Source organism: Pseudophryne corroboree, chromosome 5, assembly GCF_028390025.1.
Source record: "Pseudophryne corroboree isolate aPseCor3 chromosome 5, aPseCor3.hap2, whole genome shotgun sequence".
NCBI classification, from domain to species: domain Eukaryota; kingdom Metazoa; phylum Chordata; class Amphibia; order Anura; family Myobatrachidae; genus Pseudophryne; species Pseudophryne corroboree.
In genome coordinates, this window is record NC_086448.1 from 17,252,043 (window position 1) to 17,268,925 (window position 16,883).

General features: G+C 42.1%; 1 long non-coding RNA gene across 1 annotated transcript; it reads right to left on the bottom strand.

Moving 5' to 3' along the window:
- Window positions 1-12,123: 12,123 nt before the first annotated feature.
- Window positions 12,124-13,575, bottom strand: LOC134927102 (uncharacterized). The gene is made up of 4 exons (XR_010177554.1): window positions 13,282-13,575; window positions 12,718-12,814; window positions 12,515-12,620; window positions 12,124-12,332 (listed from the first exon to the last, which is right to left on the bottom strand). It is a non-coding gene; the product is annotated as an uncharacterized LOC134927102 (long non-coding RNA).
- Between the last annotated feature and the right edge of the window lie 3,308 nt (window positions 13,576-16,883).

A 16,883-nucleotide genomic window follows, 5' to 3' on the forward strand; every position in this document is an offset into this window, starting at 1 on the left:
ACATATGCATACCTCCCAACTTTGAAATCTTTTGAGGCGGGACATGCCCCCAAAAGGGCGTGGCCACGCACCAAGGACCCATTTTCCATCATTTTGGGGGCATGCCTGGCACTCCCTTTGCGGCTGGGCAGCCCTTGGCTCACTCCCCGCCCTGAATAGATGCTGTGCGTGTGCGCATGGCGTCTATTCAGAGATTACTCGCTGCTTTGCAGAGCAGAGCAGCGGGTTATTAAAGCCTCCCCCAACTGCCCCCCTGCCCGCGGGACTTAAGGTGGGTACACACTGATAGATATATCTGCAGATACATACATATATACATATACATGGGAGAAAGATGTCAGAGTTGGTGAGAGAGAAGGGGAGGGGTGGCAAGGGATGGGTGATGGCTGGTTGCTGGTCTGGTGGGATGTGATGTCCTGATGTACAGGGGGAGCCGCGCTCATCTGAGGCGGCTCCATCGCAAACGAGCACTCCCGGTGTGACTAGGTGATCCGTTCACCTAGTCACACCGGGAGTGCACAGAGACGCTCCCATTCAGTGCGTCTCTGTCCGGGCGCGTGGACGAAGACACACTCCATTCATGTGAATGGGGCGCGTCTGCATTGTGGGCGCGCGCTACCAGGCGGATGGAGAAGCTCTCGGCAATAGGCGCCAGGGCGGGCGCGCCTAGTCACAGACGGAACCACGACTAGCATGGCTGTGTGGAGTCAATCTTAGATGTAAAATAAGTGGCAAAGTCAAGAGCAGACAATGAGGATGGGAGAGGAGGTGGTTATGGGCAGAGGAGGGAGTTGACAGTGGGAAAGCGGTATGATTGTGTAGCGAGGGAAAAGGCAGCTGTGACCGGACTGTCCCGTCCCCAGTCACAGAATGGAGTTTTAGGTCACACGGGACCCGGCCAATTAGGGAATTCCCGCTTACCGCCAGTAACCGCCTGTTACTGACTCCACCAACTGCGCAGTGGGCGGGTACTACACTGTCACCACCAGACTCCTACCCTGCCATGGCATCTGGAACCACGGTTCTGCTCTGTATGTGTCGACACACTGTCTTACCACACCTGTGTTGTTTTGACGAATCTCCTCTAGTCGCTCGACTAGGCCTCTACCCAGGAGCTGGCTGGATGCGTAGCTTGGAGATGCTGGGTGCACCCTGGACAGCCGGAAAACGGAGCTAGGTTTTGCCTAGCCAAAGCGGTTGTCTTGAGGCAGAAGATCTTTATTTACCCAAAATAGTCTTAAAAAAGACTCAGCAATACAGCAAGATGTTTACAGCAGAAAGTAGTTGGTATAACACAACTGGAGGCTCACAGGCCTCCTCTTTTGATACAGTAAAACCACAATGCATGTCAGGGGGAAGTCCCCCCCCCCCTGATTCCTTTCCATCCGATCAGGATATCTTACAAAATATAAATAAATTACATTTTAAAAGGATATAAGTGCATGAAGCAATTTCCTCATTCCTGTCACACACAAAGCTTGGTGTCAGTTAAACTCCATTCCTTACCACCTGGGAGTTTACACTTTGCTTTTAATACATTTATCACATAGATTCAAAATACAGTTTGTATATGATTTCCCAAACAAATGTTCCTCATCCTTTTCCTGCATCTACCATTCAGGAATCATGTATCACTCAAACCAGCTACATAGAAAAATACAGGTACCAAACCCAATCTGACACTTGATTTTACATATGGATTAAGGAAATCCCCCATGATTAACGCCTTTGTCTAAGGAACTCACACTCCCAGCATTTACCTGCCGGGCACTGTACAACATCAAAAAGTTTTGTCATTCACCCGATCTGCATTAGTGTGAAATGGAGGAAGTCAAGAGCAGAAGTAAGAGATGCATTGTATAGGGATGTGGCTTGTTCAGGGCATGAGAGAGAGAGAGAATAGGAGAGAGAAGTGAGTTGAACAGGGAGGATAGGGATGAGGTGTCAATAGCCTCAATGTTACACTTAGTGATGGTAGCCTTGGGAGGGAGAGATGGGGAAGCGGAGATAGTTGTAATAAGTTGAAAGAGAGCAGGTGGTGGTCGGAAAAGGGAAAAGGGGAGTTGGAGAAATCAGAAATATCGCAGCGGTAAGTGAAAACCAGATCCAGTGAGCTCCCGTTCACATGGGAGGGTGAGGAAGTCCACTGGGAGAGACCAAGTGAAGAGGTGACATTAAGAAGTTTAGAGGCAGGTGATTTTGTGGGACGCCAAGTGGTTTGGGATGCTTTGGATGTAGTGATGTCATCTTCCTATATCCAGGTGTGGGAAGTCAGAATCTACACCAGCTGTACGTGTCTGCAGCGATCCGGGACTTGCTGCTGTCCGGAGGCATTGAGGCATTAAAGATGGACTGTGAGGCTGGTTTTTATCAATTTTGGATGTACAGTATGTGAGATTTTACTTTGAGTAAAAATTGTTAATGCTGTATTACTGTGTGCGCCCCTCTTGTTCTTTTTCTACACACACACACACACACACACACACACACACACACACACACACACATATATATATATATCACACAAACAATATCCTAGTGCCCTAGTATATACAATACTGTGGATTCAGTTTGGAAAATAATTGCAGAGAGGTTTGCCTCAATGGACCAATCCAATGTCCAGTGTACCAATGGTCTTTGTTTAATAGGTCAATACAAGACTCCCTAGAATAAACCCTCTCACCAAAAATATCACCCGAGAAAAGAATAATAATCAGACATTGATAATTATTTGTACAATGTTTTTCTTACATTTTTTTAAAAATAGTAAAATAACATAAAAATTTGTCATAACACCAAAATAACAATATACATGCCAGTATACCCCACCCTCACCTTAGCAAAGGTGTGAGCTCTGGGTGGGAGTCACAAATACAGAGACACAATGAGTGTAGATTGGTGAACCCTACGCGTTTCGTCTCTGACTTCTTCAGGGGTATTAGAGGATTAAGCTTAGAATCAAATGTGTGGGAACGCCCATTCCTCAAAATAGTCTTGAAGACTGTAACAAAATCACTTGATATGAAGACACAGGTTCCATTGTATAGGATTTTCAGACTGAAATAAATATCGACATCCAAAAATGCCCTATAAAAATGTTAAACATTCTTATTAGTGACCAATACACTCACTGATATGGTAAGATGGAACCACAATTGTTTTGTACAAGCTGCAAATATGTGGATGGGTCACCAGGCTAGATATGAACATTGGATTGGTCAATTGAGAAAAACTTCTCTACAATTATTTTCCAAACTGAATCCACAGTATTGTACATACTAGAGCACTAGAATATTGTTTGTGATTGTGTGATTTGTAAGGTTCCCACTAACAGGGGCTCCATCTATAGTGCTGCTCTGTGTCCAGCGCAAAACAAGAGTATTTTTTGTAATATATATATATACATATATATATATATATATAATATGTCCCAGTAACACGCATAAGAAGCCCGGTACCCTCACATTCCACAAGGCAAATATATAGACTAGCAAGGTGCGGCATTTCAATGCGGACCTTTGTCATCAGGGTTACTGATGACACTGATGACCACGGTTCCTGATGACACTAATGGCCAGGGTTCCTGATGACACAGATGGCCAGGGTTCCTGATGACACTGATGACCAGGGTTCCTGATGACACTGATGGCCAGGATTCCTGATGACACTAATGGCCAGGGTTCCTGATGACACAGATGGCCAGGGTTCCTGATGACACTGATGACCACGGTTCCTGATGACACTAATGGCCAGGGTTCCTGATGACACAGATGGCCAGGGTTCCTGATGACACTGATGACCAGGGTTCCTGATGACACTGATGGCCAGGATTCCTGATGACACTAATGGCCAGGGTTCCTGATGACACTGATGACCAGGGTTCCTGATGACACTGATGATCAGGGTTCCTGATGACACTGATGATCAGGGTTCCTGATGACACTGATGACCAGGGTTCCTCATGACACTGATGACCAGGGTTCCAGATGACACTGATGACCAAGGTTCCTGACGACGATGGTCCGCATTGAAACATTGGAATAACACTGCCTCATATTGTGTGTTTTGTTGAGCTGCAAATTATGCACCCTGCTGGTCTATATGTATATATATATATATATATATATATATATATATATATATATATATATATATATATATTAGATGTACACCGGAAATTTTTCGGGTTTTGTGTTTTGGTTTTGGATTCGGTTCCGCTGCCGTGTTTTGGTTTCGTTTTGGCAAAACCTCCCTGAAAAATGTTTGTCGGATTCGGGTGTGTTTTGGATTCGGGTGTTTTTTTACAAAAAACCCTCAAAAACAGCTTAAATCATAGAATTTGGGGGTAATTTTGAACCCATAGTATTATTAACCTCAATAACCTTAATTTCCACTCATTTCCAGTCTACTCTGAACACCTCACAATATTATTTGTAGTCCTAAAATTTGCACCAAGGTCGCTGGATGACTAAGCTAAGCGACCAAAGTGGCCGGCACAAACACCTGGCCCATCTAGGAGTGGCACTGCAGTGTCAGACAGGATGGCAGATTTAAAAAATAGTCCCCAAACAGCACATGATGCAAAGAAAAAAAGAGGTGCAATGAGGTAGCTGTGTGACTAAGCTAAGCGACCCAAGTGGCCGACACAAACACCTGGCCCATCTAGGAGTGGCACTGCACTGTCAGACAGGATGGCACTTAAAAAAATTAGCCCCAAACATCACATGATGCAAAGATAAATAAATAAAAAAAGAGGTGCAAGATGGAATTGTCCTTGGGCCCTCCCACCCACCCTTATGTTGTATAAACAGGACATGCACACTTTAACAAACCCATCATTTCAGCGACAGGGTCTGCCACACGACTGTGGCTGAAATGACTGGTTGGTTTGGTCCCCCACCAAAAAAGAAGCAATCAATCTCTCCTTGCACAAACTGGCTCTACAGAGGCAAGATGTCCACCTCCTCCTCCTCCGATTCATCACCCTTTTCACTGTGTACATCCCCCTCCACACAGAGGAATTGATTATAATTCATTTTGATGAACATCATCTTCTCCACATTTTCTGGAAGTAACCTCGTACGCCGATCGCTGACAAGGTGACCGGCTGCACTAAACACTTTTTCGGAGTACACACTGGAGGGGGGGCAACTTAGGTAAAATAAAGCCAGTCTGTGCAAGGGCCTCCAAATTGCCTCTTTTTCCTGCCAGTATACGTACGGACTGTCTGACTTGCCTACTTGGATGCGGTCACTCATATAATCCTCCACCATTCTTTCAATGGTGACAGAATCATATGCAGTGACAGTAGATGACATGTCAGTAATCGTTGGCAGGTCCTTCAGTCCGGACCAGATGTCAGCACTCGCTCCAGACAGCCCTGCATCACCGCCAATGCTCGGATTTCTTAGCCTTTTCCTCGCAGCCCCAGTTGCGGGAGAATGTGAAGGAGGAGCTGTTGGCGGGTCACGTTCCGCTTGACTTGACAAGTGTCTCACCATCAGGTCTTTGAACATCTGCAGACTTGTGTCTGCCGGAAAGAGAGATGCAATGTAGGCTTTAAACCTAGGATCGAGCACAGTGGCCAAAATGTAGTGCTCTGATTTCAACAGATTGACCACCCGTGAATCCTGGTTTAGCGAATTAAGGGCTCCATCCACAAGTCCCACATGCCTAGCGGAAGCGCTCCGTTTTAGCTCCTCCTTCAATCTCGCCAGCTTCTTCTGCAAAAGCCTGATGAGGGGAATGACCTGACTCAGGCTGGCAGTGTCTGAACTGACTTCACGTGTGGCAAGTTCAAAGGGTTGCAGAACCTTGCACAACGTTGAAATCATTCTCCACTGCGCTTGAGTCAGGTGCATTCCCCCTCCTTTGCCTATATCGTAGGTAGATGTATAGGCTCAGTGGCGGAACTAGCGAGTGGTGGGCCCAGGTGCGACAAAATGCTTTGCCCCCCCCCCCCCCCCCATCCCATCCAAGTCCACCCCCTCACCCCTGGAGAGGATCTGGTGAGGGGGACCTGCTCAGGGCCAGAGAAATGGATACCTAGCAACAGTGCCGTAACTAGACATTTTAGCACTGTGTGCAAGAAACGGCATCGGAGTCCCACCCCTGCATGCAAAACAGGGGCAGTGCGCGCCGTATGCGCGTGCAAAAATACATAGTGGCGTGGCTTCGTGGGGAAGGGGTGTGGCCACAAAATAATACCATTTCATAAAACGGTGCACAGTAGTCTCCATTATTCAAATTATGCCGCACAGTAGCACCACTAAACCAGGTAGAGTCCCTTTTACACCTTACGGCGGACAGATTCCTCTTTTTACACATTACAGCAGACAGCGTCCCCTTTTTACACATTACGGCAGACAGCGTGCCCTTTTTACACATAACGGCAGACAGCGTGCCCTTGTTAAACATAGCGGCAGACAGCGTTCACTTTTTACACATAACGGCAGACAGCGTGCCCTTTTTACACATAACGGCAGACAGCGTGCCCTTTTTACACATTACGGCAGACAGCGTGCCCTTGTTACACATTACGGCAGACAGCATCCCCCTTTTTACACATTACGGCAGGCAGATTCCCCCTTTTTACACATTGCGGCAAGCAGATTCCCCCTTTTTACACATTACAGCAGACAGCGTCCCCTTTTTACACATTACGGCAGACAGCGTGCCCTTTTTACACATAACGGCAGACAGCGTGCCCTTGTTAAACATAGCGGCAGACAGCGTTCACTTTTTGCACATAACGGCAGACAGCGTGCCCTTTTTACACATAACGGCAGACAGCGTGCCCTTTTTACACATTACGGCAGACAGCGTGCCCTTGTTACACATTACGGCAGACAGCATCCCCCTTTTTACACATTACGGCAGGCAGATTCCCCCTTTTTACACATTGCGGCAAGCAGATTCCCCCTTTTTACACATTGCGGCAGACAGTCCCCCTTTAAGAAAGAAAGAAAGAAAGAAAGAAAGAAAGAAAGAAAGAAAGAAAGAAAGAAAGAAAGAAAGAATGAATTAATTATACTTACCCTCTCCGCTGGCTCAGGCTCCTTGGTGCAGCTTCTGGTCACGATTCCCGGGCAGGAGAGAAGGAGGAGGAGGAGGGAGCCACAGCAGCGCTGTGTTATTGGTGGAGGCGCTGCTGCTGCTGCCCCTCTGCTTCACTATAGGCTGTTCTCGGAAGACAGCCTATAGTGAAGTAGAGGGACAGCAGCAGCAGCGCCTCAACCAGTAGTAAAGCGCTGCTGCGGCTCCCTCCTCCACCTCCCTCCTTCTCCTTACCCCTGTACCGCTGCGCTCCTCTCCTCTCTGTCCGGGTGGCTGTGTGCTGCGGGCAGCGGTTGCCCGCAGCACACAGCGGCATGTAATGAGTCAGTTTGACTCATTACATGCTTTGGACCCCTGGACAGTGGCGGGCCCCAGTGCAACGCACTGGTTGCACTGGCGGTAGTTCCGCCTCTGTATAGGCTTGAATGGACTTTTGCTGCTCCTCCATCCTCTGAAGCATATAGAGGGTTGAATTCCACCTCGTTACCACCTCTTGCTTCAGCTGATGGCGGGGCAGGTTCAGGAGTGTTTGCTGGTGCTCCAGTCTTCGGCACGCGGTGGCTGAATGCCGAAAGTGGCCCGCAATTCTTCGGGCCACCGACAGCATCTCTTGCACGCCCCTGTCAGTTTGAAGAAAATTCTGCACCACCAAATTCAATGTATGTGCAAAACATGGGCCGTGCTGGAATTTGCCCACATGTAATGCATGCACAATATTGATGGCGTTGTCCGATATCACAAATCCCCAGGAGAGTCCAATTGGGGTAAGCCATTCTGCGATGATGTTCCTCAGTTTCCGTAAGAGGTTGTCAGCTGTGTGCCTCTTCTGGAAAGCGGTGATACAAAGCGTAGCCTGCCTAGGAACGAGTTGGTGTTTGCGAGATGCTGCTACTGGTGCCACCGCTGCTGTTCTTGCTGCGGGAGGCAATACATCTACCCAGTGGGCTGTCACAGTCATATAGTCCTGAGTCTGCCCTGCTCCACTTGTTCACATGTCCGTGGTTAAGTGGACATTGGGTACAACTGCATTTTTTAGGACACTGGTGACTCTTTTTCTGACGTCTGTGTACATTCTCTGTATCGCCTGCCTAGAGAAATGGAACCTAGATGGTATTTGGTACCGGGGACACAGTACCTCAATCAATTCTCTAATTCCCTGTGAATTAACGGTGGATACCGGACACACGTTTAACACCACCGCAGCTGCCAAGACCTGAGTTATCCGCTTTGCAGCAGGATGACTGCTGTGATATTTGCTCCTGAGGAAGCTGGCAGCCATTAGACCAGCGAAACGCGTTGAGCCAAGGACAGTGACCATCAGCTGTGGACCCACCTGGCACCTCCGGTAACAATTGGACTCTCTGCCCCTACTGGACACTACAAGCCCACTGCAACCTGGAATTATTCCCCTGCTGCTAATTGGATTCTCACTTGCTAAACCGAGATCCTGGGGACAACATCCATAAGGACTGGGTAATTATTATCATCTTAAAGTGAACCCAAAGATAATGAGGAGGGAGTCCTAACCGGAGACTGTGTACATATAACATACACCATGATTGGGATCCAATTGGTCCTAATCAACACCGTTTAACATCCTCTGTTTCTGACTTAGGAACAGATAAATATAATATGACTACATCTGATTTATCTAATTAATGGTTTTTAATATATATTTTTATTATGTTTATTAAAAGTTTGTGAAAATTTTTTTACCAATTATCGTCCCTTATTGGTCTAACAGCCAGCGCCAGTACATCTTTCTATATTGTTGTTTCACTTTATTTAGGGGCTGACCCCCCCTTTACTGGCTGCCGCTGACAGCGCACTCATATTCTTTCTTTTTACCTTTTTGTAGAAATGGAACCTAGATGGTATTTGGTACCGGGAACACAGTACCTCAAGCAATTCTCTAATTCCCTGTGAATTAACGGTGGATACCGGACACACATTTAACACCACCGCAGCTGCCAAGACCTGAGTTATCCGCTTTGCAGCAGGATGACTGCTGTGATATTTCATCTTCCTCGCAAAGGATTGTTGGACAGTCAATTGCTTAATGGAAGTAGTACAAGTGGTCTTCCGACTTCACCTCTGGGATGGCGATCGACTCCCAGCAGCAACAACAGCAGCGCCAGCAGCAGTAGGTGTTACACTCAAGGATGCATCGGAGGAATCCCAGGCAGGAGAGGACTTGTCAGACTTGCCAGTGACATGGCCTGCAGGACTATTGGCTTTCCTGTCTAAGGAGGAAATTGACACTGAGGGAGTTGGTGGTGTGGTTTGCAGGAGCTTGGTTACAAGAGGAAGGGATTTAGTGGTCAGTGGACTGCTTCCGCTGTCACCCAAAGTTTTTGAACTTGTCACTGACTTATGATGAATGCGCTGCAGGTAACGTATAAGGGAGGATGTTCCGAGGTGGTTAACGTCCTTACCTCTACTTATTACAGCTTGACAAAGGCAACACACGGCTTGACACCTGTTGTCCGCATTTCTGTTAAAATAATTCCACACCGAAGAGGTGATTTTTTTAGTATTTTGACCAGGCATGTCAATGGTCATATTCGTCCCACAGACAACAGGTGTTTCCGTGGGTGCCTGACTTAAACAAACCACCTCTCCATCAGAATCCTCCTTGTCAATTTCCTCCTCAGCGCCAGCAACACCCATATCCTTATCCTGGTGTACTTCAACAGTGACATCTTCAATTTGACTATCAGGAACTGGACTGCGGGTGCTCCTTCCAGCACTTGCAGGGGGCGTGCAAATGGTGGAAGGCGCCACCTCCTCCCGTCCAGTGTTGGGAAGGTCAGGCATTGCAACCGACACAATTGGACTCTCCTTGGGGATTTGTGATTTAGAAGAACGCACAGTTCTTTGCTGTGCTTTTGCCATCTTAACTCTTTTCAGTTTTCTAGCGAGAGGATGAGTGCTTCCATCCTCATGTGAAGCTGAACCACTAGCCATGAACATAGACCAGGGCCTCAGCCGTTCCTTGCCACTCCGTGTCGTAAATGGCATATTGGCAAGTTTACGCTTCTCCTCAGACGCTTTTAATTTAGATTTTTGGGTCATTTTACTGAACTTTTGTTTTTTGGATTTTACATGCTCTGTACTATGACATTGGGCATCGGCCTTGGCAGATGACGTTGATGGCATTTCATCGTCTCGGCCATGACTAGTGGCAGCAGCTTCAGCACAAGGTGGAAGTGGATCTTGATCTTTCCCTATTTTCCCCTCCACATTTTTGTTCTCCATCTTTTAATGTGTGGAATTATATGCCAGTAATATATCAATAGCAATGGCCTACTGTACCGTACTGCTATATATATATATATATATATATATATATATATATATATATACACAAGCATAAAGTCCCGGCACTCCACTTTAAATACGGTGAAGTTGCTGCGGTGCCTTCCCAGAGGTGAATCTCCTCAACGAATATAATGTAGAATGAGGGCGGCACTCACGCAGGCTGATGCAGGTAAAAAAAGTCAGTTTTATTGATCCGACATGTTTCGGGGATTAACCCCGTCCTCAGGGCTTTAACAACCCAAACTGAGCACAGAACAGACATATATACCCTACCCAAAACCAAACAATCATGATAAAATGCCACTCACCTGCTCCACGGCGCCATAATGTGCATCCGGTCACCGAGCAGCGCGTTCACGTCGCTCACCACTGACGTCATCCAACCGCGCCACGTCACCATCACCTAGGTAACATATAGTTAAACTAGATGTCACCCAATTGACTAGTACACAGGAATCCCACTTTTTGAGAACCAAATTGGGTTGTTTTAGGTGCTTGGGTTGCGCCACCTGCAACACACTTATGATTGGTAATACCTTTAACCATCCCCTTTCTGGGAAGAAGATTCCCATCAAATATCGTCTCACATGTACCTCTACACATGTGGTGTACCTTTTGACATGTCCGTGTGGTCTTGCCTATGTGGGTAAGACCATACGTCAGTTTCGTGAGCGTATGGCTTTACACAGAAGTGCTATAAAAAAAGCTTTGGAGAAGGGCCATAGTGACCAACCCTTTGCTCGTCACTGTTTAGAATATAAACATGGGGTGGCGAGTATTAGGGCTATTTTGATTGATCAAGTCCCTAAGACCATCAGAGGAGGGGATAGGGATCGAGTATTGTTACAACATGAGTCCAGATGGATATATAAACTGGGTACCCTTTCTCCTCATGGCCTGAATGAAAATCTAGGCCTTCAGTGTTTTTTATAAACCTGTTTTATAAACCTCCTTATTATGTATATTACCTTGACATTTAACTGCTTTAATGTAGGTCTAGTTGTTATGTAATAGTGGCGGATACACACGTCAGTACATTAACAGTATATCTTTGATATATGTCTTATTAAGAATATGGTAGTTGTTATGCATTGCCTTTCTAGGCAGAAGGATCGTTATGCCATGCACTTATTATATGTTTATTGTGTTTTGTTTTTTGTTTATGTTGTAGCTGTCACGGTAACCGCACCACAGAGCGCCATCTGATGACATCACGGGCTGTCAGCGTGGATCACTGTTTACTCCCGGGCTTCCAGCGTGAGTAGCGTCTGGTTACCTAGGTGATGGTGACGTGGCGCGGTTGGATGACGTCAGTGGTGAGCGACGTGAACGCGCTGCTCGGTGACCGGATGCACATTATGGCGCCGTGGAGCAGGTGAGTGGCATTTTATCATGATTGTTTGGTTTTGGGTAGGGTATATATGTCTGTTCTGTGCTCAGTTTGGGTTGTTAAAGCCCTGAGGATGGGGTTAATCCCCGAAACATGTCGGATCAATAAAACTGACTTTTTTTACCTGCATCGGCCTGCGTGAGTGCCGCCCTCATTCTACATTTTATATATATATATATATATATATATATATATATATATATATATATATATATGAAACGAAATAGAGGAGATGGCGCCAAGGGAGTTATATCAACGCCCTACCTAAAAACGGACACTTACAGTACTCTCCGGATAAATTACGTCAGATAACAAATACTAACAAAAAAATTTATTAAAACAACATATAAACCCGACACAAATGTTCATAAGTATACAGAGTTGATACATTTACATTTGTCGCACAATTTGAACAATCAGTTTGTAGTGATGAGGAAAAAGCGTAGATATATCACTACGATTTCCTCCTTCTCCTTATTGTAGATTCGGAGGTAACATCAGATAATAGATAGATAAATAACCCAACGCGTTTCGTCTTGTTCCAATACTTCATCAGGGGTAAAATCTACAATTGTAGAATAATAAGTCAAAACAAATACATAGCAATAAGCATCTTACACTCACATATAACATGACATATTGGTATCAAAAGAACATGACATAGCAACATGAGGAGGAAAACAGAATAAATAACATGAAGAAAGAGGAAAAAAGAGAACCAAAAAGCACAGGTTGTGAAAAAGATACCTCTTCATTTCAGAACATATTGTCAGCACATAAAAGGTCATTCAAAGATGTATGAACAACGTTTCAATATTTCAATGGGACTTGATTGATACAGCGAGGACCATACCTAATTAAAAAAAACGTTTAATAACCTTTATTAATTAAAGGACACTTTTTGTTCAATTAGGCAGAGATTGGGATTAATCCAATGGAATGGCACATACCTCATATATCATCAGCTTGAGTCTGACATTCAGATATTCGAATATGGGGAAGATTCATATGTGTATAGAATCTAACTGGTTCGCAAGCATAAGGAACCTAATAAATTGATTAATTGGGTATTAATTATAAGAACACCTACGAGTTCATAAATAGACCCCTATCTTATTTTGACACCCATAATTATAAAAATTCTGGTATCATTAATGTCTGATCACTAATGAACAGATCTCATGACTAACCCGTGTGGTTTCTATATATGATACAGAACAAAGCCACAGAATTGGCTATAACAAACACCAATGTTACCACTATACAACGATCCTCTACTAAATGATCTGATTATAACCAGCCATTTATTCATATTTGGAAAACCCAGGACTAATTGTATTAACCATCAGTATAGTGAACCCACATGATATGTTTATTAGGGAAACCCATCCTTTATGGACGGTATCACTGATCTAGGATCGAATAATTCAAAGAAATTACTCAAAGTGCTACCCACAGGGGGTGTAGTTCATTAGTGCCAATCATTAAAGAAATCTCTATAATATAGCACATACCTCGTCGGTCAGCAGCTTGAACCTGACACTCAGAGACTCAGGAGTGAAGGCAATTCAAATGGGTATAATGTCTAACCAATTTAGAACACGTGGTAGACCTGGTAAATTAATTGGGTTGATATCAATTAGACCATCTATTAAAGTACCAGTATGGTACAAAGAGTTCCCACCCCATGGAGAAACAAATACTCCTTTCACTTAGTAAGGGGAAGATCTATTAACTATAAAAATTATATAAGTGAGTGTATAACTCATACAACTTAGTTTCATATTCATGAATAAATCTGTCATATTTATATAGTGAATATATATATAATTAGTGCATATCATATACTCTTTAAAAAATTACATTTATAAATTATTAGTGGTTAACCAGTCAATAAAATACATAAAGTTGGTACAAAGTGTATACTAATAAATGGGACCACTTTCAAAGTTGATAATATACTATTGTAAAATCAAAAACAAAACCTTACCCTCCAGTAGTGCAGTGCTGACAGCCAAGTCTCTGTATAATGAGGTATTGGACCTGATAACCACCCTTTATAAAGGGAAAAGTGATTACATCACTTCCCTTGCAAAGTGATTGGTGCTCTATATATATGTGCTCCATTTACTATATTAGAATGGAGATTACTTAACCAAAAGTGCATAGATTTATAATTTTCAAATAATCAAACTAAGTGTATTAACGGTATTATTATGAGAATAACTCCTTAGGAGGAAATACCTAATTGATTAATATTACCCATAATGCTTTTCACTGTCTCTCTGGTTACTATTTAGGGAAACCAAACCTGGCTAAATGCCAGGAATGATGTTGGACACACCCCATCTGATTTAACTCAGTTTCATGTCCTACATATTAGACTGATTCCCTGTGGGTAATTCCCCTTGATCGTATTGCATAACGCTGGAGCGATAATAAATAAATAAATAAAAGAAAGAAAATAAATAAATAAAAGTAAAATTAAAATAAAAATATAAAAATGGAAATAAAAATAAAAAAACAAAAAATAAATAGATAAAAAATAAATAATAAAAATAAATAATAATAAAAAAATATTTATAAAAAAAATATATTAAAAAACAATAAAAAATAAATAAATAAAAAATAAATAATAAAAAAAAAAATAAAAAAAAAATTAAATAATAAAAAAAAATATAATAAAAAATAATAAAAAATAAAAAATAATAAAAAATAATAAAAAAAATAATAAAAAATAATAAAAAAATAAATAAATAAATAAATTAAAAAAAATATATATATAAAATATAACAATAAAAATAAAAAATATATATATAGAAATAAACATAAACCTAAAAATAAGAATATTGATGAAAAAATGATAAATAATAAACGAAGAAATAAATAAATATAATAAAAGTAAAAATAAGTTATAAACAAATATGTCTGATCTTTATATAAATAAATTAAGTCCTTTATGGTTAAACATGTACATGAGTGTATATATACTGGAAACGTGATGTATGTATGAAAAAAATGAATGAGATGAAGAGTTATCAACTTGAAAATGGCCCCACTTGTACACGTCTGTATGTCAAGTGGTAAAATTTAATAACCAATGATAAATACACCGGGGAAATCTAATGATTTTTTAAGATCTGACATTCAATTCCTCTACGTGCACATGATATATAATGAAACTACGTTACATTAGTATGAAAATTCAGTACTGGCCATTAACTACTCTGACAATATCTCCATCTCTACACACTAGATACACTTTATCTACATCAAAGGAATGCTATCATATCGATATTCTCATTCAACCCTTTTCGGTATAAGAGTATTTAAAGTATAAATCCAGAAAGATTCCCTTCGAGCAAGCTGGAGGTCCCTATCTCCTCCCCTCTTATCTTCGGGTACATGTTCCACCACATTAAATGTTAAGCCCTGAATTTCGGACCTATGTTTTTCCTGGAAGTGCCTGGGGAGGCTATGATTCTGGACCTTATTCTTGATGTTTCGTAAGTGTTCCTGTATTCTAATTTTGAGACACCTCTTTGTTTTACCAATATAAGAGAGTTTGCAACTGCAATCTATCTTATAGATGACGTAATTGGTATTGCACGTAACAATGGACTTTAGTCTAAAAACCCTTTTAGTCTCATCTTTCCAGCAGAAACTCTTTTTGTCGATGAAGCGGCAACAATTGCACTTATTGCAGGGAAACAGCCCTGCTCTCTTCATGAGTGGGTGTTGGTTGGGATTATCATCTTTTTTCCGATGTTCTGTCTGTAATTGACTAGGAGCAAGGATACTTTTAAGGTTCTTAGATCTCCTAAAGACAATACTTGGTCTACTGGGTAGATGAGGCCCTAAAACTGGATCTTTAAGTAAAAGGTGCCAGTTATTGATTTATGGAATCATATTTATGAATATTAATATTTAATATATCATATATGGTATTTAATATATGGATATATTTCAATTAATATGCATTTATCATATATATCTGCAAATATATTATGTCAGGCTTACAAACTAATTGGCTGATACATATATGCAGTCCTTATACATATGACTTATGAAGTTATTAAGTTAAGATTCCTTAAAGAGAGTTCAAGCTTGAATATTACCGCTCTTTTTATATGATTCTTTATTTACAGGCAGATCAAATCGTACAGAATAAGATATACACAGTAGTGATATATATACTAATTATAATTATATATGCTTCCTTCGTTACATAACATAAAACAACATGACATAAGTTTCACAAACAGTTTCAATTGCTAACATAAAATGTATACTTGCAAGTTAAAGATTGCCATCCCAAGAATCATTCCTTCTGCATGTTCTCCATGACTTCTCCTCCTGACTGACTTCCTTCCTTCTCCTTCTTCTTCTCCCTCTCCCTCTTCCTTCTAACTCCTAACTACAAGTCTGGTCCTTTTATCTCATATTTTACCAATTCAAACTATCATATTCTCATAGTTTCCAATGGAATAGGTAATTATAGGTTTGTCAGATTCCAAGGTGTAATAAAACAAACATTGAACTGGGCTGTCGTGTCCTGTTCACGGAGGCATGGTGTCATAAAAGTGTGGTGTCCACACTGCCTTAAGCAAGTATAGTATTGTAAAATCTGGAATGTCTTTTCATCCAAAGTTCTGTTGTATTGACAAGTTTTCCTGGGGTCGGTTACACAATGTTTTATCAATGGATGTGATCTCTTTTCATAGTAGTTAATTTATACTCCCTAGCTTTTAACCTTCACTGGACAATAGACAAACCAGTAGATTCTGATCTACTGTAAGCACACCTGTGAATTCCAATGACCAACAGAGCTCTGTCACATACCTATTATCATTTATGGCCTAATACCTTTTCTCTACAATGACTCTTGATCTTACTGTAACCTCTCTGGCCTTATTTATGACTAGAGCAGAATAAACCTGTTCCCTACACTATTTTTTACCATCTTGCTGTAAAACACAAATATACAGTATATCTATATAAACACATACACAAACCTAATCTCTTAAATCAGCTAAACATTACCTCATACATTCAAACTTATTTCATATCTATTCCTTACTATATATATCCAGTATACTGTCCACTATGGTAACAT